This window comes from Protopterus annectens, chromosome 2.part0 (assembly GCF_019279795.1).
Source record: "Protopterus annectens isolate FY-2018-M chromosome 2.part0, PAN1.0, whole genome shotgun sequence".
Classification (NCBI taxonomy): Eukaryota; Metazoa; Chordata; order Ceratodontiformes; family Protopteridae; genus Protopterus; species Protopterus annectens.
In genome coordinates, this window is record NC_056728.1 from 503,754,198 (window position 1) to 503,778,963 (window position 24,766).

The window sequence follows — 24,766 nt, forward strand, 5'->3', positions numbered from 1 at the left end:
CTCTACCCTACTGCCCTTCTATCTGCCACCTAATCTAGTCTGCATTTCATACCCGTAACCTGCAATTTCTCTCCCTTACCTCTCTCATTCCTCCTGCCCTCCTTCTGCATGCTTTACACTGCCTCTATATTTATCTAACACTTTTAACTTCTAGTGCTCTCTGGTCTTTTCCCTATCCTTTCCAGCTTGACTTTCTCCTTTCCTATCTTACTTACCTGCGCTCCTGATTGTCTCCTTTCTCATCTCTTCTTCTGTGGTTTCTACTGCTCGCCTCATGGGCTCACTCCGCTCCCCTCCCCTCCCTATCCCCAATTCCCACACCCCCCCAGGGGCCCTAGGGATATAGCACCCTAGCCACACACCCCATCCATACTATCCTATTCTCCTCCTCCTCTTGCATTTCCTGACACACCCCTTCTATCCTTCCTCTTCCTCTCTGTCTTCCCTGTTACCTCTCATAATATTTTAGTCTTTCTCCTCTTTCCCTGTATCTCCTTCTGTTATCCCTCCAATCTCTCACCACTCTTATCCCTCTTCATACCTTACTCTATATATACTCTACAGGCATACTTCCCCCACAATAGCTCTACACCTATATCTTTCTCTCTCTCTTTTTTCTCTTTTTCTCTATTTCTGTCCAATATGACTCCCTCCCTTCCAAAGTTTCTGACTCTATCAGTCCTACTCTTAACCACCCTATTCTCTACTTACCATTTTACCTTCTTTGAAAACTCACTTAATATCTTCCCTAACCTCCCACAAAAACAGACATCAACAATATACACCTTCACATCATACTCCAATGATAAATACACCCCTAACTATCATCTTCCTAAATTTCACAGGCTGTCTCACCTCACCTATATCCTACCCTCAGATAAAAAAACTAAACTTCTAACCCTTCTAAATGGTAACATCATAACCAAGCTAGACAATCCTACCTTACTAGATGGTGACATCCACCCCAACCCAGGCCCAGCTTACCCCTCCCCTCAACATTACTCTTCTAATCACAATAACAAATACCTCATAGGGCACCTTAACATTCAAAGTATAAACAATAAAATACCCCACCTTCATGCCTTCCTAGACACCCACTCTTTTGACATTCTATGCCTCTCAGAAACTTGGCTAAAATCAAACACTAAAGACTCTGAGATAATACCCCAAGGCTATAATATAATAAGACATGACCGATCAAAACGCAAAGGTGGTGGAGTAGCTATCCTTTTCAAAAATCAACTTAACATCACTACTCTACCAACATGCCCAAACCAGGATAGCAAAATAGAAGCCATTATAACTAAAATCCAACTAAATGCTAAAAAAGCCCTCCATATCATATGTATGTATCTACCTCCAGGAAACAATATTCCTATACTAGAAGATTTCCTTAGCTGGGTTTCTACCACCTACCCACAAGAAACCATAATCCTAGGTGACTTTAACATAGACTGGAATACTATTAATACTGAAAATCCCTCCTCTCATATTAACCTTCATGGTTTCTCCCAAACTATCACCTCAACTACGAGATTCCATAAGCACAGTAAGAGAGAGAGTATATTAGACTGGATACTAACAAACAATGTAAACAAAATATATAAAGTAGGTACCATGCCAGATGATGTCAGTGATCACTCCCTAACTTATATTACCAGAGAAAAGTCAGATAGTGTAAACATCCCTAATATAAGAAAAGTTCGCTCTACCAAGCATTTTAATATAGACCTTTTTCAAGCTGAACTGAGCAATTGTAACTGGAATTCATTAAAAACACTTCCTCTTGAGGAAGCAGTCCTATTTTTTAATACTACTTTCTTATCCATTCTTGATAGACATGCTCCAGAGCGTTCCATTAGAATGAAATCTAAAACAGCCCCATGGCTTTCCAAAGAGACTAAAAAACTCATCCTCACTAGAAATAAAGCATGGAACAAATGGAGAATCCACAGAAACAGCCCAGATTTCCTTCACTTCCACCAGCTTAGAAATCTGACTAAAAAATCTATAATATCCGACAAAAAAAAAATTCTACTATGAACTACAGCAAACTCATCTTAATAATTCCAGACAATTCTGGTTATCAGTAAATAAACTACTCTCCCCATGTACAGCCAAAACTCCTTCCCCACTAAACGACAACCCAGACACCCCTCTCCTAACTACAAATGCTTTTAACTCTTTTTTTACCGAAACTATTCAATCCCTAGCTAGACAAATGAACACCAACAACTATTACCCTCCAAACAAACCAGCTAACTCTTCTTACAACTTCTCACTAAATCCCATATCTACTTCTTACATCTACAGACTCATCCACAAACTAAAACCTTGTACCCCTTCAGCTGACAAGCTCCCTTCCCTTTTTCTCCAAAAAGCAGCCAAAGAAATTGCATATCCTATAACCATACTCATAAACAGAACTATCCTAGAAGGATCCATCCCAGACATCTGGAAAGTCTCTCATATTATTCCACTACATAAAGGTGGTAACTCTATTGACTATTCCAACTTTAGACCAATTGCTCTCCTCTCACCCTTAGCTAAAATCATGGAGAAATGCTTTCACCAGCAACTAGTACACTATCTCTCTCTACACAACATTATAGCACACTGTCAGCATGGCTTTAGACCTCATCACAGTACCACCACTGCCCTTCTTTCCTTTATAGAAACTATCAACAAAAATCGCAACAATAATCTTCTCTCTTCTGCTCTTTTCATTGATCTTTCAAAAGCATTCGACATGGTCAACCACTCTCTTTTAGCAAACATTCTTGAATCTCTCTCATTTGATAACCTAGCCATGAAATGGTTTAGATCATATCTTAGCAACAGACAACAAGCAGTTATATGGGAAAACCATATCTCTTCCCTTTTGCCTATTTCCATCGGAGTTCCTCAGGGCTCCATTCTTGGTCCACTTCTTTTCTCCCTCTTCATTAATGATCTTCATTCTGCAATCCAACAAGCAACCTGTATTCAATATCCAGACGATTCGACCCTTATTTGCACTGCTCCATCCACTACAGAACTGATCTCACTTACCCAATATATATTCAGGACAGTTGAAACTTGGTTCTCCCAACGGTTCCTCCTACTCAATGCCAAAAAAACTAAACTTCTCCTTTTTACCCCCACTACTCAGACCCCCCCCCCACTTGACTTCTCCATCTCCTCAGACAATGACACCATCATCTCACCTGATTCGACAGCAAAATTGCTAGGAATTACCATCGACAATAAACTCTCTTTCGATCAGCACATTAACAATACCATCAAGTTAGTTAACAGAAAAATGGGATCCCTATATCGAATTAAACCCTTTCGAACACCATCTACTAGAGCCAAGATTGCCCAATCCCATCTTCTATCTACTCTACTATATGCCTCCACTATTTATACCAACCTTAGGAAAAGCAATCTCAATAAACTCACAACATGCTATAACAATATTGCCCGCTTCGCCACTGGTAACCCCTTCAGAACCCACCATTGTCTCAACTTAAAACTACTAGGCTGGCTTGAACTCCAAAACTACCTGCTTATTCCTCAACTCTCTACTGCCCATAGTGTACTATATCAACCTGACAAGACCCCTATCCTCTCTCAACTGATAATCCCTTATAATAATCTTAACTCCCTTCGCTCCTCCCATAAAATCATGGCCAGATCAATTAAGTCCAATAACTTTGCAGGTGACTGTCTTTTCACTAATACAGTAGGTAAAAATTGGAATCTTCTACCTAGTGACATAACTCTAACTACATCTTTGCCTCTTTTCAAACAGAAAATTAAACTGTACTTCCAAAACCACTGGCTTTGTTCCTGCAGTACACCTGACTAATTTTTATCACTTTTCTCACTCTTTCTACTCCTCTACTCTTTTCCTCTCTACCCTAACTCCTACTCTGATTTACTACTTTTAGAATTTTTAAAGTTTTACACATTCTCTGTAAATTGTTGGATTCTACTCTGATTTACTACTTTTAGAATTTTTAATGTATTATATATTTTCTGTAAAACTGTTGGAATCTAGAATTTGTACTTTTTTCACTTTTCAAAAATTATCTCATTACTCTGTATATCTTTCATACATTTGTTCTTAAATTCCAACAAGACATATCTTATTGTAATCTTTTTTTATGCATGTACCAGTAGATAGTGGAGCTTTTCTCCTCGGGCCTCTGCTGAAAATGGACTTGTATCCAGCCAGACTAGCCCGGTCAACAAATGTAAAATAAATAAAATAAATAAAAATAAATAAACATGCCATGGAAAGGCTGAACTGGGCATGCTCACACACTTAGGCCATATCTCCGTTTAGCAGTTGGCCACACATATATGGTATTTGTACGTGTCAGTCCAGGAACCAACCACAACACAGCAATCAGCCCAGTGCACACAGTAAATGACCACAGAGACATAAGTGATATAGTGGATCGCCGTCATATGCAAACATCTTCCACAGATACACAAGTTGGTCATAGGAACAGGGAATGCTATGGCAATAAAGACCTGCAAACAGTAGAACAGCACAACAAATATTGTGCATCCGACAATTGAACATATGGGTGTAGAGGTCAATACTAGGCTTCTTGCCCCAGGGAATAACAGCTCAGCCAGAGTGTGCTTGGCATCTGCATCCCCAGGATAGTAGGCTACTGTGCCACTGTAAAGTAGGTCACAGAAGGCAACATGTGAGGCTAGTGAGCTGTGCCTCTGTCAAGCAGGGGCACCGTGGAGGTCTCAGGGATTGAATGTGCTAAGCCACAGCCATGTTGGCGGTGTGTGCTGTGAGAGGGTTGCTGAGGATCTCTGACAGTAGGTGTCCGTCAATAACAGACTGAGGGGAGCCCTATCTGCATTCTCTGGATGATTCCACTGTCAACATTGTGTTGTAATGAGTATGTGTGAATGAAGTGCCGTGCCGGAACTGTCCACAGATGTCCTCCCTCTGTAGGCTACAGCTCTGCAATGTATTAGGTCACTCTGTCTGTTGAACAGCGCATATATGGCTGGTGTACAGCTGACAGATGTCTTGTTGTGGAGCAGTCATGGGTATATGTGGGATAGCATGACCAATGCAAACTGTACACATGCTCATAGAATGCAATTGTCAAGGATTATGCTGAGTGGCCAGTATAGTTTTCCAGCATGGGTCCTCTGAAGTCATCCACCCCAGTCTACACAAGTGTAGAGTCTGCTTGTGCTAAACACAGTTTGTGTGCAGTGGCAACGTTGCCTGGGGGTGGAGATGAGATATGGATGTCCAGGGAAAGGTGGGTATGGTCAGATATCAACAATGGTGGTCTACCTCTGGTGTGGAATAGTGAGTGCCCACGTTGCAGATGGACAGGTGCAATATTTATTCACCCATGTGGCTGTGGTGTGTGGTTCTGCCATAGCACATGGACCCACAAATTGTAGTGGCTGTAGGGTAAAGTGGTAGAGGCCTGAGTAGTTCTCACACACAATATGCCTGTACCTGATGTTAACAACTGGAATGGTGTATGTGAATACCTGCATATCCTGGCACTGTTCCCAGAGAAGCTAAGTGTGTGTCCTGGATGTGGGTGTGGTGTTCTGGACTGGTTGTGTTGTGTGTTACAGGTCCTGTGGTCCCAAAGCATGGTATAGAACATAACCTGCCAGTGCGATGTGCATATCTGACCCTGACGTAGGTGGCTGCAAATGCATGTATATGCTATCCTCCACCTGACAGGTAGTACATACCTATGTAGAAATAAAGATGTCAGCACCCTATAAATACTACAGGTGCAGAACAGATGCCAATAATTCGGATAGTGCGCTCTGCTAATGTATCTCCCTCAAGTGTAATAATATAGTTAGGTAGGGGTTCGAATCCTGCAAATGCTCAGTGTGTGTGGGTGAGTGGGGTTTGTGTGTGTGAAAGGCTATGAGAGGGAAATGTCCATTTTGGCAACTGGGAAAACGCACTACAGGATGCACATTCCCCTTTCTAAACACTGATGATGTCAGCACCCTATAAGTACAGCAGGAGAAGGGAAGCCTCCCAGTAATGTGAATGGCGCGCTTCGCTAATGTGTCTGTCTCAAGTGTCATAACGTAGTTAGGTAGTGGTTTGAATCCTGCAAATGGCAAGTGTGTGTGTTTGGATGAGGGGGGTTAGTGTGTGTGTGCAAATTTGTGTGAGAGAAATGTCCCTTTTGGCAACTGGGAGAACACACTACAGGATGCACACTCCCCTTTCTAAACACAGATGATGTCAGCACCCTATAAGTACAGCAGGAGAAGAGAAGCCTCCCAATAATGCGAATAGTGCACTCCTCTAATGCGTCCATCTTGAGTGTCATAACATAGTTAGGTAGTGGTTTGAATCCTGCAGATGGCAACTGTGTGTGCTTGGATGAGGGGGGTTAGTGTGTTTGTGCAAATTTGTGTGAGGGAAATGTCCCTTTTGGCAACTGGGATAACACACTACAGGATGCACACTCCCCTTTCTAAACACAGATGATGTCAGCACCCTATAAGTACAGCAGGAGAAGAAAAGTCTCCCAGTAATGTGAATAGCGCACTCTGCTAATGCGTTTTTCCCGAGTATCATAATGTAGTTAGGTAAGAGTTTGAAACCTGTAAATGGCATGTGTGTGTGTGTTTGGATGTGGAGAGTTTGTGTGTGTGCATTTCTGTATGAAAAACATGTTAGTTTTGGCAATCAGAAGATCACACTACCTGATGCACATTACCCTTTCAAAATACTGATGTTGTCAGCACCCTATAAGTACAGCCAGAGAAGAGGAGCTAACTAGTAAACCAAATAGTGCACTTTGCTAATGCATCTCTCTCACGTGTCATGACTTAGTTAGGTAGGGGAATGAATCCTGCAAATGGCAAGTGTGCATGTGTGTGGGGGTAGTAGGGTGTGTGTGAGAGAACAGATCCTTTTGGCAAATACTACAATACACCAGATGCTGCATACTCCCCCAGTAAACACAGGGGATGTCACCACACTATCAGCACAGCCAAACAGGGCTAGTTGGCTAGTAATGCCAATAGTGCGCTCTGCTACTGTGTCTATTACCATTGTCAGAGTACAGATAGGTATGTTTTGGTAACCCACAACTGCCACATGTGGTTGTGTCACACAGTATGACCTTGTGTGGGTCTTTGTACATAACAATGCATGCCATTGCCTAAACCAGCAATGGCATTGCACACATGATGTATGTGTGTGACACATACACATAAATACCTGTGACCTGCAGTAGTTACCATGTCTGACACATGCCTCGAGTGGATAAATGGTATTTGCAATGTATACCAATATGACTGTGTCTTACTGTGCAGGGTCCGCACGTGGTATGCCTCTATACAGTGTGGGTGTATATGGTGAAATACCTACAGCAGGGGATACACATCTGGTCTGGGCCATACAGTGTACATGTAGTCAATGTACAGGTGCTGCATGTTCCCAACTGTTGTGGTAGAGGTAACATGTCATTCCACTGCAATTCAGTGACCACATGCTGTGAACCCTTCAACTAGTGTGTTGTAGCTACAGTAATGCTCACACACAATGTTTGGATGGATGCAGTCCAGCCATATAAACACAGTTCTTGAGACTGTCATATTGCCAGTGTTGTTATGGAGGATAGGTGGTCTTCCTGTGTATGGGAGGGTTGTATATGCCAGGCTATGAACCAGATGGCAGTCCGACACACTGTTAGCTGCACATGATTAGGCCCTGATGGTTTGTGCTGTGGCAACAACCTGGAGGTGTGTGTATCTGTGGTACCTTGGGATACCACCCCCCTATCCATGTGTGTTACATGTGTAGGGGACGACAGGCATGGTATGGGGCATAACCTGTCAGTGATGGGTAACACCTGTGAGCCATGAATCATGAATATGGTACTGCACAGACATTGCAGTTCACCATGCTGAGGGCAGTGTCTGGTGCATGCATCTTCCAGTGTACACTGCTGTTGTTGTGTAGCAGCACTGTTAGTGTCCTAACCTGTGTGATACCCATGGAGGTGGCTATGTAAACCATGTCCTGCAGCATAAGGCAGTATGTGTGTACCAAGGAGCTTTGCCATTATACATTGGGCCATGGGTGTCACGTGCAAGATGACCCTTGCACATCATTGTGGCTTCCCTAGCATGTAAGCACACGTTGACAGCCAGTGGATACCCTATGAATGACAGTGGAGACTGAGCATAATGTCGACATACAACACCCTTCCCACATATAGTGGTAGAATACCTGGTGAGGGTATGTTGGCAACCAACATCAGGCTCATACTGGCCTGTGCCACATGCTGAGAGATCCATTCTATGTTCCCTATCATGTATTCCAGGAAGGTATGTCTCAGGCAGCCATACTGGCATGGTCAATGAGTGAGTCATATGTGTCCATGCCTCTGACTGACCTGTATGCATGTGTTCTGTGGTGGACCATAGTGCCCCTGAGGCATATCACTGTGACCTTCACCAGATACAGCTTGTTGAGCGGGACCCCAGTGCAGCACACAAAGCAGGTACCTGACACGTCTGTAGCAGGTGTGTTATGTAGCCCTACAGGCTGTGAGTGTGTGGCACAGGGGATGTGTGTGCCATGTGTGGCATGTGCTCTGTTCCGATGGAACATATGCCTGTGTGCCAGCTGTGGAGGTGTGTGATGCCCAGGCAGGCTGCTATTCTGAGTCCCCACGTATGCCCCAGTGTGTTCAGCATGCTGTCAGTGCGTGTCAATGTCTGACTTGTATTGTAGTCACTGTAATATATTTTATTTATTTATTTATTTATCCTACATTTGTTGACCGGGATAGTCCGACTGGATGCATGTCCATTTCCAGGGGAGGCCCGTGGAGACAAGCTACGAGGGTAGCAGATACAGCATTACATAATACCAGCATTACATATTACAAACAGATTATTTACAGAGATTACATAAGTAAGCAAGTTAAACATGTTCCACAGGTTAATGTTAGTCCTGAGCACAAGTCAGGATTAAATTAAATTACACAGTATAGTGGTTCACAGATTTTACACATTCGAGTTAGCCAGGCTTGATACATTGACATAGCCAGTTAAGTGACAAATGTTGTTTGAGTCTAGTGTTAAATTGACCTAAGGTGGACAGTAGGGTAATATCAGCTGGAAGTGAGTTCCAGGATCTACTTACAGAGTTTGCAAAGAGAGAATCACTGGCTGTGTTATTAAACTTGCTAGTCTGAATTACTAGTTTGTTAGAGGATCGAAGCGGTCTAGGATTGTTATAGGGGGTGATAATATTTCAAGTGCAGGAGTATTGTCTGGATTATAGAGGATTTTATAGGCCATAATCAGTTGGTTATACTGTATTAGGCTGGGTATTGCAAGCCAACCAAGATGATTTAGATTGATGCAATGATGTGTCCTAAAAGGCAGCCCAGTGGCAAACCTGGCAATGTGGTTGTAGCAAATTGAGTGTTTGTTAAGGACAGTCTTGTTCATATTCGAGAGTAGAGGGGATGCATACAGAAGGGTTGAAACAAGGTGTGAGCGAGCTATGGCACCTTTAGCTGGAGGGGCTAGGAAGGCTTTAATTCTGTAAAGTGACCCTAGTTTTCTATTGATGGCTTTGATAATTTGGTTAACATGTAGGTCACATTTGAGATTATTGTCTGTGATAACACCTAATAGTTTAGTAAATGGGTCAGGGGAGATTATTGTGCCATCAGTTGATGTTATGGTAACGGTGAAAGCGGTAGACCTACGTGTTGGTGAAATAACAGCAGTTTAGTTTATTTGGGATTTAGGATCAGACGATGTTCAGAAAGCCAGTTTTCTATTGTATTAAAGGTGGTCTGGGTAGCTGACCATAACTTTACTGGAAATGTGGCTGAGCAGATCAGACTAGAGTCTTCAGCATATTGGATACAGCTGACTTTTGAGATGACAGTATAAAGGTCATTAATGAAGATGGAGAACAGCAAGGGCCCTAGTATAGAGCCTTGTGGTACTCTGAGGGTGTTAGGTAGAAGGTTAGAGAGTTTGTTCTGACAGAGGCCAGCCTGCTGTCGACCATGCAGGTAGGACTGAAACCATTGGAAGGCTCCAGTATCTAGACAGTATTTGCAGGGTGTGGAGTACAAGTTGGTGATCAACCATATCGTATGCCTTGGAAAGATCCAAAAAGAGGGCTGATGATATATAATTAGTGTTGCAAGTATGGTTTATGGTGTTAGTAAAGGCTAGGAGGCCTGAAGTAGTGCTGTGATGAGGACGTAAGCCATGCTGAGTGTCTGCCATAATGCGATTTTGGATTAGGTGGTGCATGAATTGTCTATGACTAAAGTTTCCATAATCTTTGCAAGTGGAGAGAGTATAGCTATTGGCCTATAATTGGAGAATTCAGTAGAGCTGCCTCCTTTGTGAAGTGGGATTACATATGACATTTTCCAGATGGTGGGAAATTTAGATTCTACCATGGTTCGTTTGATTACCTTTGAGACGGGGTAAGCAATAGCATCATCTGATTTTGATAGGTACTCGGCAGGGAGTTGATCAGCAGAAAGTGTAGTGGGTTTCACTGTTTCAATCAAGGTACGGAGAAGTGAAGTGGCGACTGGTTGGCAGCTGAACGCAAGAAGGTTTCTAGGGGTGCTACTTTCAGGACCAAGGGAGCTAGGAGGTAGATGGCTAGCTAGGGCCTGAAATGTCTCAGTAAAGAACTAGTCAAAACTATCAGGAACATCTTCAGGGGTATTATCAATAGTAGCAGCAGGGATTGAGGTTGATGTTTGTCCAGGATGTAGTATATATGACATGCCACCTGACAGGGTATGGCATTACTGGGTTCAGAGAGCCCAGTCCCCAGATTGGCTGTGTGGTGGCATCCCACACATGTGTTGTACGTTCCTGGCCAAGGCTGATGGCTGACTGCAGACATGTGGCAGCTGTGACATTGACACGACTCACATAAACCACAACTGGACCATAGAGGCGATTCACAGGTTACCTTTGCACATGCTACCCTAGTAGTGTGATTGCCATGGTGAGTACCAACACATAGGGCCAATGGGGAACAACATACTGAAGGTGTGTATGTGTGGGTGTACCGCTACTGTTTCATAGCACTGACATATATGACTGCACACGTGGGTAAATGCCAGGTAAGATGTGTGAAACAGGCAACGTACATGCGTACAGGACAGACAGTGACGTTCTGTCATGTGTAAAGTTGGCATACGCATCGTACGCTATGCAGATGTCACTAGAAGTCTACAGAAGCACTGTAACTCTGCATTGCAGGTGTAAGCAGTGTTCCAGGGAACCCCAAGCGAACATGCATGCAAACAAAGCTACAGTAAACAGGGCTGGTAGTAGTGCATTGTACAACAAAGAAGGGGTAACAATAACAGTAAGTAACAAAGCAAATATGTAGGCATTATCAACATGTACCCAGGAATACACAGCGCAGATGCCCATGGTAGAACTGATATTATGTCATAGTTATTTGTGATTTGGATTACATTGCTACTGCACACATATCTACATGCGCGAACATCCACATGGCATAGTCGTTGTGGGCAACTTGACACCATTACTGTACATGTCCACCATTGCATATCACTACTTGGGTTAGCTTTCCCCCTGTGCTACCCATGTATGCAGATATCTGTTGACAACCTTACCACCAGCATGCAATTATGTGCAGCTGTTATACTTTGGTATGTACTATAGGTGCAGATAACAATTCCGGACATTCATACAGTTACTGCAGCAGGCATGCTGGGATAAACACACAGTCATAGCAGCACACTGTACTGTTACCAACATGATACTACTAATACACTTCTATGTAGTCACCCTGTGCATCAGCAATGTGTTTACCTGTTCCCACAATGATGTTGGAGATTGCAGGAGGTGGCACAGTGTCATCATATGCACAGGGTGTGGGTTAGGTATGCCTGAGTCAGCCACTGATACCACCAATTGACATGTGTGTGTATGTGTGTTGGTGAGGGGCAGCAGTACAGGGTGGGGCAGTGTTGGTGCAGTGTGTGCGTGTATGTGGTCACCCTAGGTGTTAACATTTCGCATGTGTGTATGCATGCACATAGTTCCACCTCATGGCTGCCATATACAGGGGTTTGTGGACAGCCACAGACTGCACCTGGCAGGCCATACAGATCAGTGTCTGTGTGCAGGGACACGGTACCTGTGCCTGGCAGGGGTGCTACGGACCGTATCCAGTACTAAGCCAGACTGGGTACTGTCATCAGAAGTGGGAGTGTGTTGACTGGACACAAGTCCCTGTTGGGGCTGTCCAGAGCCACGTACACGTGGTCTCCTCTGGTGTTCCGATGACAGCACAGACCCAGCATTGCTGGGGCTGCTGCTGTCACTATGGGGGCGTGCGCGAGCCTGCTGTCGTCCGTGCCGACTGCCAGCTGCTGCTGCTGCCGGCATACGGCCACGTCGATGCCGCAAATGCCCACTATTGCCCTGGCTCATGGACATCTGGTTGTGGAACTGCTGTAATATGTCCCCACAATGTCTGCCTATGACATCGGTGAAGTTACGGATAGCATCCGCAATGTCACGCATACTGTCTGTCATGGCTGTGCGACATGCTCTCAGCTCCCTCAGACCCTGTCTGGTGTACCTTTCCATACGTGACTGTGCCTGTATGACAGTCCGAAACATAGCTGAGGTTGACAGACCTCTTTGGGCACATCTGCCAGAGGCAGTACACCTACGGATGCTCCCACGAGAACCCATGGGCAACTGTCTGTGTGGTACCATCGGAGGACCCTGCCCATGGCTGCTGTGTGAGGATGCATGTGCCACAGGTACCACATTACCCTGGTCTATGCCCACTGTATCCTGTCCATCACCTAGGGACAATGGTGACAAAAAATGTGCTGGCAGTATGACTGTGCACAATGATGGGGTTGACAGCTGTGTACTGTCAATTGGCTGACCAATGGCAGACCCTGACACACCTTTCTGTACCATTACACAAATATCATCATTACCAGTAGCCGTGGCACAGGATTCAGGTTCCCTGCTGCAGGTCACCAGAGCAGCCCCAGAACCTGTGGGAGGAAGACAGGAAACACAGTTTACAGTTTCCAGACATTGTTACCAGTGATTCACTTCTACACATATGCACACATGGACACATGCACACATGCACACATGCACATGTGGACACAGGCACACATGCACACATGGACACAGGCACACATGCAGACATGCACACGTGGACACATGCACACAGGCACACATGCACACATACACACATGCACATGTGGTCACATGCACACATGGGCACATGCACACATGCACAAGTGGTCACGTGTACACATGCACACATGCACACGTGGACACATGCACACATGTACACATGCACATGTGGACACAGGCACACATGCACACATGGACACATGCACACATGAACACATGCACACATGCACATCTGGTCACATGCACACATGGGCACATGCACACATGCACAAGTGGTCACGTGTACACATGCACACATGCACACGTGGACACAGGCACACATGCACACGTGGACACAGGCACACATGCACACGTGGACACAGGCACACCTGCACACATGCACACATGGGCACAGGCACACCTGCACACATGCACACATGCATACCCCTCAGTATACACACAGAGCACTACTGAGTTACACTACTGTTACTAGCATTATCAGGACTATTATAGGTTATGTTAAACACACTCACCAGCATGGATGGCCTGCCTTGCTGTAACCCCGGAGGGACCTGCAGAAATGATGAGATTAATGTCAGTGGGCACAACTGTGCCATTGATATTGCATATGATACAGTGTACAGAACAGTGAAGTGTACATATGGCATATTACCTGCACGCTCCATATCATGCTGCTGTGTGGAACCAGCCTCCATCATAATGCAGGTGTACTGCTGTTGGTTTTCTGGGGCTGGAGCCACAACACTTAGGAGTAGCCCCTCCAGTCTGGTGAGGGGGGATGTGTAGCCACCCCACCTCCTGTGGCAACCTGTTGCCTGTGGATATCTGATGCACGCTGACGGACACTTTGGATTAAATCACTGCAGTGATGTCGTACCTGCTCATATGTCCTGTTATGTGTGCCAATATCATTTACCCTACGGACAAGGTCTTCCCACAGTGCAGCCCTCTCCTGCTGATTCTGACTGGTGCGGGAAAACAGGATGTCATACTCCCGCACCAGGCTCTGGTGGATCTTCTCGTCTTCCACCACAGAGTAGGCGAGGTTACGCTGATGCACCATCTCCCTGGAAGAGAACACAAACAGGATATCAGCAGATCATGTCAACAATATATGGCACACATACTATACATGATACTCATGTGTAGTGATATACTACTACTCCCATATGTTGCATGTGTGTGTGTGTCGTGGTGGATACACAGGTACATGGCCAGATATCAGTGCTCAGCCAACACCTGTGCAACAATACCTGCCACATTCCACACAACATAGTAGCATGCCCCATCGGTCAGCACACACTGACAGGTGCAATGCACAACCTCACTCTGCGGGTTCATCCCAAGGTACTGTATGTGGGACACCGTCCACTACTGTGATGTGGACAGAAGTTACTCGGCCTGGATATACATATCCCACCACCACCACCAGCACAGTAGACTACTTTGATATGTATGTGATTAGACAGTTATTCACTTGCTGGGACTGAGATGGTATCCATGCGGCACACTGGGCCAGTGGAAGCCACAAGCCACACTGCTGACCCCTTTGCAAATGCTTACCATGGACATGCCACAGATTGCATGGAACTTGCACACACATTTCTAACCCAGACCCTATGCACAAAGGTTAGGCATCCTGTCCGGTGGACCCCAGACAGAGGCAGATTGTATAACAATAGCAGGAGGCTACTGCAGGACAGAGCACATTCACATTAAGAGAAGGCATCTGTGGTCAGCACTGGTACTACACTATGGTCGTCATAACAACGGCCACGGCCTACTCTGGGAGGGAAATGGACACAAACACTATGGATGACGACAAGACCTTCTTCAGTTATGTTACACATATGGACCACATGCCTCAGATATGCTCTGTGTTAATACACACCTACTTAACATTCACCAAACACACGGATATTGGCAACAATCTTGCAGACATGTTCGGTGCACGTATCCCCCCTCCTTCTCCCCCACCAGTTGAAATATTTATAACAGCTGGATGTAACCTCCCTATCATCTCACATGTCCAGGTGAGGGCCGCCCTCAGCAGAGAAGAACACACAGCATCACTGTGACCTCATGGTATCCCTGGATGTGTGCTACCTGCACTCCGAGAGGACATACAACCACATATAACACTGATAATTTATCTTGGCCGTACTACAGGATATGTACCTGGACAGTGGCATACAGCAACAGTGGTCCCACACCACTAAGGGGGCACCTCGACTGACCCTGGGAACTACCACATCATATGCATAACCGGCCTGGTCTGCTAAGCTATGGAATTATGCAGTATGGGATGCATATGCAGTGATATCGAGTACCTGCAGACACTTGTTCCCAGCCAGTGTGCCTTTGTGATGGGCTGATCCTGCCTTTTGAACCTGGCTGACCTTTCAAAGCAGTCACTACAGCCATTGCTGGGGCAATGCACAGACGACTGCTGCCAGGACCATGGCCTAAGACTGACTGACATGTAATGTATGGTCATCCCCTTTTGGTGGAACTACGTACACACAACATATCACAAGGACATACCTATGGATACAGACCTATGACATATTTGGAGGGTTCACAGTATGCACACTATTAACCTGCTACTTTGCATTACCTGTGTTTGTCACAGCTGGCTGCGTTACCACTGCTTCTGCTTGCTGCTGCTACTGTCACTGCTGACAGCTTCGGGTGACAGAGTCACAGTGTATAATTTTTTTTTTTTTTTGTTCTCTCTCTCTCTCTCTCTCTCTCACTTCTCGCTGTCCCTCTGTCTGCTTCCAGGCAGTGCAATAAATGTATTGCATGTGTGGAGTGTTAGCACTGGATGCTTTTATTGGCATCTGCAAAAGTCCATGTGATGGCCTCTGCACCAATTGTAAGCCAGCATTTGCTAATTGCATACAGCCAGTTGTGTACTGATTGCAGTTCTCACTGTGATTTCAGGTCAGTGCTATAAAAGGGTATGTGGGATAGGCATTGCCCTTTCAGATTGTAAGGGCGGGGACCATGCTGGTATGCTGTGGACAGTGTTCTGTGTGTGTAAAGGTTAGTATCTCTCTCATGATTCAGGCTGTGTTGTTTATTCACATTTCTCCATTCCTCTCTCATGTTCCCTGTAGCAAGTGTGTATGCACAATGACTCCTACAACTATATATAGATATATATTTATATATATATATATATATATATATATATATATATATATATATATATATATATATATATATATATATATATATATATATATATATATATATATATATATATATGTACATATACATACATTTATATATGTACTTTAACTGACATTATTATCTACAAGCTACCAACTAGCATGGCTGTTTCTGTTCACACACTACTATTATGGAAATCCAGTAGTTTTGACAGTAATTCTAAATGACATGCTTTGTGTACTACACATCCTATATTCCCTTTACATTCATTCCTACTATTACATGTTATATTTATTTTGGCACAATGTTCTTGTATAAGAGTCATGGCTTAGTGGTAGGTCATACAGACTAGTGTTTCCAAGGTCCTGGGTTCGGGACTGACAGTGAGATTTTATTTTGCTTTTGAACTGAGTACAGGACCTGTCAATCAAAGTGACTAAGGCACTTTTAATCAGTTGTAACCGGGTTAGCACTGGTTTGCGTGGAGCTCACGCATGCGCACTGGCGGTTAGCTCCGCACACACAAGCGCACACCCGCTTACAACCGCTTAACGGTGCTTACTCTGGCACACACCCGCGCTATTTTCTTTGAAAGAAAAGAAAATGGGGAGACAGGACAGTGGTGAAAAAGGGGTCACAAAGAGGGTAAAACAGTAGGGAAACAAGCTTGGGATTTGCAGGAGGGATGTAGGTAAGGCCCATAGCTGCCCATTTCTTCATCAGCAACAGCTGTGCATATGTATGTAATTTGGTGTGACATTTGAAACCTTCCACCCCTGAGAGAGGTGTCAGGACAACAATAATACTTGTTGTACAGCCAATTGTAATTGATAGATTCCATGTCCAGCAGACATGTGTGCGGAATGGGCAGCTATGTATGGGGCATAATTTTTTTGTGGGTACAGAGTGCCCTTTTTTTTTTTTTCAGGTGAGAGTGGTATGTCAGGTGAAGGAAGTCAGTACAGCTGGGGAGGTAGGTTGGGTAGGTAAACAGACAAGACAAACAAGACGCATACAGGGGCGGTGTATGACATGCGGGGGGGTTACACAATTGACGGGGATGGAGGTTTGGATATCCAGAGCCCATGAGCCCACAGATGGCAACAGTGGAACTGATATCCCCACCCATAGGCAGTTGCCACTGTTCCTTCACTGCCCAGGATGGGGCTGTGCTGGGGGCTGTGTAGGCCGGGCAACAGGCATGCCCGTTAGTTGTGCCACCCGTGCCTCAAGCTGGCATAGGGGCTCGAGAACAGAGTCCCGAATCTCCCTACACACCACAGTCCGGATGCTACGGAGGGTGAGTGGTGGTTCTCCTCCGGCCGCACTTGCAGAGGGGGGGGCGAGCCCCATCCCCTGCAGTGCTTCCACCCGCAGGTGGCACAGGGCCACCGGAGGAGGGTCCAGACTCAGCACTAGTGCCAGGTGCACTCGCCAGCTGAGGTGGGAGAGGTGGGTCCGCTGGAACCCGCCTTCCCTGTCGTCCTATGTTTTGCATTATGTCATGACAGTTTGGGTTAGTGACATATAATACCATTCACTATTAGTTGTAACAGCATGCATTAGTATTCCCATTAACCAAACAACCAGATACTCACACCATTGAACAGCGTGCATAGCACATGCATAATTTGACCAGAAATACACAGTCCAACAACATGCAGGGTTAATTGATGGCAACAGGCCATCAGGTTTGGATGTATGAACAGGGCAGATGCATCAACGGACATGCAAATATATATGACCCAACAGGACAAATGTCCAGGGGTGTTAATTGTGATTGCACATACCATTTTCACGTGGAATGGGTTATATGTGGTTATAGGGTGGGGTAAAGAAAATAATATTAACACCTTCGAATACCAATACATATGCTGTACATTTCTAATAGCTACAGTTATATACACACTACTGTTCTAACTACAGTTTCCTATATGATAACTATTTCAACTTGGTGATAGGACTGTTACTGCAACATCAATATACATTTTATTGTTCTTCATACACATTCATATCTAGCTTTGTTCAGCTACATCATCCTGCTATATTTGCTTTACATAGCTGTAGATAAGTGTGGATGTTTGGTATATCAGACAATCATCCTATCTGCATATTGCAGACTGAGAGCAACATATCCAGATTTGGGATACACATTCCAGATGCAGCAACACTTTGAACAGATTTTGCTGTTTGGTTTTGATTCTCACATGCATTTCATTCTGTCTTGACTGCAGTATACTTTATTCAGGGGTTATTACTACTGTATTGCTGGATTCATGACACTTTCTCACACTCTCTCACTTGCTTTCATTTTACTATTCAGGATGGTACTTACTTCTAGGCTTTATTGACATGTTTTACCTGTAGTTATTACAATCCTTTCCAGCAGTCTCACTTCTGTCATGTTTCAGTATTTCAACAGGGATATATTTCACACATGTGATTTCATCATCTTCTGCAGCTATACTTTTCAGCCTGCTGCAGGTTGTGTACTATTTTCTTACAGGTAGGGCATTTTTATTTCAGAATATATGTCAGACAGTTTAATTTTTCGGTTTAACTTACAGGCCGAAACACACTTTTGTAATCAAGCAATACTTGCAGACACTTTAATACTGTTACTTGCACATTTTATTCCTTACTGACTACACTGCATTCTTTTGCTGACTGTCATACTTTTATATTTCTTTACAGTTACTGGTAGTGGATTACTGACTGGCCTGGTGGTGCAACCACACCAGCCTATCGCCATAGGCTCTGCGGTTCGCAGAACGGACACCTGCAGCTGTAATATAAATGAAGTAATATTGGAATACACATCTCCATAATATCAGCTAGTTTAATTTCTTACATACATAATTAAATATAACTTACTCAGTAGTGGGGCATTGGGTGTTTGCCAGGCCTCCTGGATCCAAAGGTTCAGTTGGTCCTGCTTGCGTCTCTTCAGGTCCACATGGTGGTGACGGACCTGCTCACCAGTCCTTGGAATCCCTGTGGCACTGGTGAGATCATGAGCCAACCGGTCCCACGCCTCGGCCCTGTATGCTCCCCAGAGGACCTGGCCCTGCATGAGTTGGGCCTCATGATTGTGGACTCAGAGTCAGGCCATGTACCTGGACTCCTCAATGCCCCACCTCTGTGCTCGAAAGCAACTACCCTCTCCTACTCCTGTCATTCTTCCTGCAGGTCAGTTCTACAATCGTTTATGCTGTGTATTCCCGCCTATGGGGCTTATATAGTCCGTTTTTCCCGCACATGTCTGTGATTGGCCATTTTGGAATTGTATCAACTTCAGTAAACCTGCATTGTCATGCTCCAGTTTGTATTCATTCCTATATATTAGCTAATATTGCATTTATAGGTACTGCTGTCATGGCTTAGTGGTTCAGTACCTTGACCATGGTGTATAGTATCCTGGGTTCAAACCTGGCCACTGCTTTTTATTTTTCATGACTGTCTAGACATGCTGAGGGGTGTGTCTGTGTAAAGGCAGTTTTGATACAGCTTGCTCAACGTTGCCCGTCGGTTAGCTTGTTTGCGCGGTGCATGTGCCAGTGTGATTCAGCATGCTCTCATGAATATGCAGAGCATGCTGACATCACTCCATTTAACTGCAGCCTCCGTGTATGAATTATAACTCTTACACGGAGGCTTTGTGAATCCTGCCCAAAGTGTAGCGAACATGTTGGTGTCGCACAGCCCCACTAACAAGACAGAGTGTAATTTGGTATTCATTAAGTGGATCTACATGACGTATTGAGCCACCAAACAAAGGAGAAAGGCCAGAATATGCTGATGAAAGCATAACAAGCCAAAGTACGTGATAATTAACCAGTCCAACCTGGTAGAGCTATTCAGGAAGCCATAAAGCAATCATGTGCACTTGGTGTAGGCTTTTGCCATGTACACCAAAACCTTTTGAAATACAGCAGGATTACGCTTAGAGAAAAACATGTTAAGGGCTGCTGCTGCTATTATCATTCTGTATGTGCAACAAGCTTTAAATCAGGGTGTTGCTGTTGTTGCTGCCAGACCTCGGGCAAGAAGAAGAAGGGTGTTCAGACCTTGTTTAACTTGTTATGAACTACATGAAACAGAAATTGTTGAGCAGCATAAAAACACTGGAGGAAAAATGCAACCTCTGCCACCCCCACTTCAAGTCACAGGGAAACCCATCCCAGTGGAAACAGAGGTATGTGTAGCATTATGTATACTACCTACAGGGTATGTGCAGCATTACGTATACTACCTACAGGGAATGTATAGAATTATGTATACTACCTACATGGTATGTGTAGCATTACATATAGTACATACAGGGTATGTGCAGCATTACGTATACCACCTACAGGGCATGTTTAGCATTATGTATACCACCTACAGGGTATGTGTAGCATTACATATAGTACGTACAGGGTATGTGCAGCATTACATATACTACCTACAGGGAATGTATAGCATTATGTATACTACCTACAGAGTATGTGTAGCATTACATATAGTACATACAGGGTATGTGCAGCATTACATATACTACCTACAAGGCATGTATAGTATTATGTATACCACCTACAGGGTATGAGTAGCATTACATATACTACCTACAAGGTATGTGTAGCATTACTTATACTACCTACTGGTACTTTCCAGAGACCCACAGGGGATATATTATGGATGTCATAGGCCTCTAGAATGTTACATCAGTTTTTAAATGCAATGCTACCAGATGAAGAGGGGCACATCTGTTTCCCATGAAGACCACAGGAGGGAAGAAAAACAATGCAGGAATTTTATGCAATAACACACTTCTCTGAAGTTTTTGGGGACTTCAATTGCAGACATATAGAAATAAAAGTTCCACCTGGGGAACAGGGAAGGAGGTACTTCAACAGAAAAGGTTTCCAGTTTATAAGCTGTCAGGTTGTGTATAATGCCAGGGGATCATCTACAATGTCTGTACAAGTAACCCAGACAGTTTCCATGACTCACACATGTGGCACACTTGTGAGCTGTACACTAGGTTTGCTAGGGATGACATTCCTAGACAGCATCTAATTGGGGATGCAGGTTATGCACTGGAGTCCTGGGTTATAACACCCATGAGAAACCCACACAACTCCACTGAGCAAAGATACAATGCGACCCACACATGAACTAGGAATATCATAGAATGTTTCTTTGGTTGTCTTAAACCAAGGTATAGATGTCTAGACACATCAGGAGATGCACTGCAGTAAGACCCGGCAGTTGTGCCAAAATACTTACAGTCTGTGTCATTCTATGTCATATTACACAATATAATTCTCATAAAACAGCTTCAATAAGGACAGCAAGGACCACAGGAAGGGTCAGCAGTTACAGATGAGGAGTCTAACAGAGAACCACCAGCTGCAGATGGCTGGCAAATGGAGGCATGCACAGTATGCCTTGGCTCTGGCTAAGAGGCAAAGGATAACACACACAATCACTACTTAGCTCAAAGCCTAAGATCCTGTGCATATACACATAGGAAAACTGATGCATGTCAGATGCCACAACCTTTACTTAACCATGTAATGGCTGTGTTCTGATAGCATCAGACAGGAACAACCCACAAGGACACAATTTGCACCTGCAGTAATGACAAGGTAAGTGTGGAACCTGTAAGGAAAAAAATGCGTATAACTGATTACTCTCATATGCAAATACTGATATGTCCCTAAGAACAGACTTTTGTCTGAGGTGTACAGTTATGTCAGTAACAGTTACATTCTAGAAACAATAGTGTACTTCAAGCATTTCAATTGAACACCATCCAGAAAACATGGAACAAGTCAATTATACCCTCATTTGCAGAACTATACCAAGAAGCAAGACTGTTATCACTGGATCTTTATATTATATATAACAGACATCTTAGATATTTGCATATAAAGATATAACAATGACACTTGACTTCTTGTATCCTTGGAAGATCTTCTTATGACACTTTGGGCCTGTTGTCCGCATCTGCACCAGTGTCACGGATTCTGGTGGAACCCTCTCATGAGCTGTCTTGATCTCTGATAGTGGGCAGGAACTTCTCAGTTTCAGTAAAGGCAGTACTGTAATACAGTTAATTTAACAATTCTTAGCCTGCTGGATGTATTAAAGTAGAAGTTCCTATGTGGCATGTTGAGATAATTACCCTGTTTGTAGGCTGATGTTTTTGCATAGTGTCATGACAGTTCATATAATTGAAAACATCTGTATTGCAATCTATATAACATTCTCTTAATATAACATTGGAACAGTGCAGCAAGACATCATTTTCAAAACGATCGCAGCCCCAGCAGGGAGACTTAGTAAGCCAAGCTTATCTTGGTTAGGTGTTCATGTTTATCGCACTCTCCCACCCCTTATTTGTACCTATAGTAATCAAAGTCGGATGTACAGATTATAGTCATCAATAGGGTAATAAAGATGATTACATATATTCACATTTGCTCTGTGCGACCCCTAATGCGAGCAGCCGAAAGGAGAAGAAGAAGAAGGCATACATTCACATTTTCTGAAATCTGCTGTAAAAAATTAATTATCACAAATACAAATTTCTTAGTGTTGTGCTTAGATAATACTCAGGTCTAAATGTTTTTCTTGGCATGCTAAAATGTTCAAATACACATGGATGACCACATGTTTCATTATGTTTTGTTTGGCTACTGTATATGTACATGTTGGCTAAACTTTTACCTCACACATCATTATCCTTACTGCAATAGTAATCTGCCTAGTACCTATTGTGAAGGCTGTCTTGTAAAGATCTTTGCTTGAAAGTCAACAAAGAGCAACACAGAGTACTGCTAATTACCACTGCAAGTTCAGCACTTCAAGATATGATTACACATGCGCTAACGCTTCAGCAGTGCGAATCAGCTTAGCAGCGCTGCGCTCAAAGAATATGAGAAAAAAAAAGAGATCAAAGAATTATAGTTTTCTGTTACACATTTGCATGTCTGTATTAACTGTTGTCAAAATATAGGTTCATAGGTTTATTGGCAATTACTAGACTAATGTCACAAGAGCCTTTACAAGCCTAGCCAATAATACCCAGGATATGACCATATTATATTTTAATTCCCCAGATATGGGATGGGGTAATATCAAGGTAGTGGGTCTTTGGGTATTGAAGCCCTGAGTCATTTTACAGACTGCTTCTGTCCATAAGGGACATAGGCAGTACCCCAGGAGCTAATTTATGGTTCCCCATCCATTTATCCAAATTCTTTTTGAAGAGAGTGAAGGACGTGCTTTGTTTTACGAAGATGGGAAGTTTATTCCGTAAACAAGGTAGTCTTTGAGATATGAATCTGTCTGTCCAGAAAGTTCTGTTAGAGTCACAAATAAGGCTCAGGTCCATGGAACGCATTACCTCATATATTTTTTCTTGCAAATATGCAACATTTTCATCAGGACTGGCTCAGAGAATACCTTGTAGGTCAGGCATAAGTCATCGTTCAATAAATGATTTGAGACTGAATAAAGGGATAGGGCCTTTAATTGGTCTGCATAAGACATGTGTCATACACTTTGCATTTTTTTTGTGTGAGAAACCTCTTGAAGCACTCCATTTGGTGTATGTGCCTGACTAGGTACATGCAGAAGGGAGCACTGTACTCGATTATGGGCCTGATAATGGTCTAGTACAATGGCACTATGACTTCCTTTGATCTTGATGCTATGCCTTTACTTATAAATCGTGCCACACAGAAGGATTTCCTCACTGCTGTAGCTACCTGGTAGTCAAAGTTTAGGTTACTATCTATCTGTGTTCCTAGATCCCTCACCACTAGGTCTACTTTTTGGGGAGTGCTATCAATATTATAATTTGAAGGGATATCTGATTTACTGAAGGGTGTAATTATGCATTTTTTTAACATTTAGTCTCAGACCATGGTTTTGGCACCAGTCGTTTGTCATTTTTAAACCTCTTTGTAGGATGTTACCATCTTTTGGGGATTCAGTGATTGCTCCTAACTTATAGTCATCAGTGAACCTGGTGAGCCAGAGGACCCCAACATTGGCATTCATTTCAGAGAAGTATATACCAAACAGGAGAGGTCCCATCACTGAGCCCTGTGGGACACTGCTAGTAATAGGTTTCTTTTCGGAAATGGATTCACCTATATATACATGTGCCCTGTCAGTCAGCCAGCTGGCTTTATGTCTGATGATGTAGGGGTTTATGCCTAACTCAGTAAGTTTGTTTATGATCCCCAAATGGAGGACTGTGTCAAAAGCTTTGGCCAGGTCTAGATAAGCAGTATGTACCATTTTACCCTCATCCATGGCCCTGGTGGCTTTCTCAAAGAAGTGCACCAGATTAAACAGGCAAGAATTC